The sequence below is a fragment of the Triticum aestivum genome, chromosome 4A (genome assembly GCF_018294505.1).
Source record: "Triticum aestivum cultivar Chinese Spring chromosome 4A, IWGSC CS RefSeq v2.1, whole genome shotgun sequence".
In the NCBI taxonomy this organism is placed as follows: domain Eukaryota; kingdom Viridiplantae; phylum Streptophyta; class Magnoliopsida; order Poales; family Poaceae; genus Triticum; species Triticum aestivum.
Genome location: NC_057803.1, coordinates 752284171 through 752286774, shown reverse-complemented (window position 1 = coordinate 752286774; position 2604 = coordinate 752284171). Strand labels below are relative to the sequence as shown.

General features: G+C 46.5%; 1 pseudogene; it reads left to right on the top strand.

Moving 5' to 3' along the window:
* Positions 1–2604, top strand: part of LOC123084619 (putative disease resistance protein RGA4) — a 13536-nt pseudogene that overhangs the window by 1531 nt on the left and 9401 nt on the right.

The window sequence follows — 2604 nt, the reverse complement described above, 5'->3', positions numbered from 1 at the left end:
CCAAATCTGCAAAAAGACTAACCATATCGCCAAGGACTGTGATTGGCGCTATGCTGAGAACAATTCCCAAAGGAAAAAAGTTGCAGCAGCCGCGGACACCTCCTATGGGGTAGACACAAATTGGTACGTTGACTCCGGGGCTACCAATCACATCACACATGAGCTCGAGAAGGTCACCATGGCCGAACAGTACCGGGGTCAAGATCAAGTTCACAAGCCAATGGAGAAGGTATGGAGATATGTCATGTTGGTAATTCAATTGTCAAAACCCCGCATCGTGATATTCATCTTAGAAATATTTTGCATTGTCCTGACACATCAAAGAATCTTCTTTCTGTGCATCGCATTGCTATTGATAACAAAGTATTTCTAGAATTTCACCCTTACTTCTTTTTGGTCAAGGATCAGGCCACGAGGAGAGTTCTCTATCGAGGTAGATGTGTGCACAGACTATATCCATTGATTCCTCAATTTAGAAGCTTCAATAAACAAGTCTTTGGTGTCATCAAACTTTCGTCGGAACGGTGGCATGCTCGATTAGGACATCCATCCTTTGTTATTGTTCAACAAGTGCTTAGAAATAATAAGCTCCCTTGTGTTGGTGAGCGTAGATCTGAAACTATATGTGATTCATGTCAAAGGGCAAAAGCTCATCAATTGCCCTATCCTATATCAACTAGTGTTTCTACCAAACCTTTGCAACTTATTTTTTCTGATGTATGGGGTCCTGCCGCCACTTCTGTTGGTAGACATGATTACTATGTTAGTTTCATCGATGATTACAGTAAATTTACTTGGATCTATCTTCTTAAGAAACGATCCGATGTGTTTCAAGTCTTCCAAAACTTTCAAGCACTTGTTGAATGACAATTTGATAGTAAGATTCTCGCCATCCAATCTGATTGGGGTGGCGAGTATGAGAAACTAAACTCATTTTTCCAAAAATTAGGCATTTCTCACCATGTTTCTTGCCCTCATGCACATCAACAGAACGTTCTGCCGAGCGCAAACATAGGCATATTGTTGAAGTTGGCTTGGCTCTTCTTGCCGGTGCCTCCATGCCCCTAAAATTTTGGGATGAGGCTTTCCTTACGGCGGTTCATCTCATTAACATGTTGCCTAGCCGTGTCATCAATAATGAAACACCTATGCAACGTCTTCTTCATACTAGACCAGATTATTCCTCTCTTCGTGTGTTTGGTTGCGCATGTTGGCCCAACCTCCGTCCCTACAATAATCGCAAGCTCATGTTTCGCTCCAAGCAATGCATGTTTCTTGGTTATAGTCCTCAACATAAGGGTGTTAAGTGCCTTGATATTCCTACAGGAAGAGTATATGTTTCTCGTGATGTTGTGTTCGATGAAACTGTTTTCCCGTTTGCACATCTTCATCCAAATGCCGGTGCCCTCCTTCACAAAGAAATTCTACTTCTTCCACCTCAGCTATCCGGTGTTCATGGGGATGATAATTTTAATGACCATCTGACTAACTCTCCTGACCGTATTTTGGAGTCTTCACATGTTGCAGGGTCCCATGTGGAAGCAGCAGAAAAAAATTTGAGTGCAAATGATGTACAGAATGCTACCAATGGCCCATATCTCATGTGCCTACGGAACGGGGACAACTCGTCCTCGGGATTGTCGCCGCGTCAGGAGGACAGCGCAGGCGGATCCCCCTCAGGTGCCCGACTGCACCAACCCGCGATCACGACACAGCCTCCTGCTGGGTCGCCCTCACGCGTGCATCCCTCGCATGAACCGGCGCTCGACACGACTCCTTGTGAGGGTCCCGCTGTCACGCGCTTTGCAGCCGAACCCCGCTGCTACGTCAGTAGGCGGGGCCCACTGGATCCCCTGCGCTCGTCGGGTGGAGCAGCAGCCGGCACGGGATCCCACGACAGTTCTGCTGCGCTGCCAGGAACCTCTGCGTCGTGTCTGCCTTCACCACCGTCCGGTTTCACCACAGAAAATCCTGTGGGGTCTGCAGAAGACAACACAGCCTTGGGATCCCCTGTCCAGGAACAAGAGTCGGGATCTTCTGCTTCACCTACTCCGTCAAGTGCGCCAGCGTTAACTCCGCCGCGTACCCGCCTTCGTGCAGGGGTAATTCAACCTACTAATTATAAAGTTAAATATGGCTTGTCTTGCTCATCAGGTGAACCTCGCACATTTCATGAGGCACTTTCAGACCCAAAGTGGAAAAAGGCTATGGAAGAGGAATTTCAGGCACTTCAGAGGAACAAGACTTGGCGCTTGGTTCCATCTCAACAAGGTAACAATCTGATTGACTGCAAATGGGTGTTTAGAATAAAAAGAAAGTCTGATGGTACCATAGATCGCTATAAAGCAAGACTTGTTGCAAAGGGTTTCAAGCAGAGGTATGGAATAGACTATGAGGACACGTTTAGTCCTGTTGTTAAAGCTGCTACAATTCGTATTGTTCTCTCTGTTGCTGTGTCACGAGGATGGAGTCTGCGACAGCTAGATGTGCAGAATGCGTTTCTTCACGGTGTTCTGGAAGAGGAAGTGTATATGAAACAACCTCCTGGGTTTGAGGACAAAAATGCACCATTTCATGTAAGCAGGCTTGACAAGTCTCTCTATG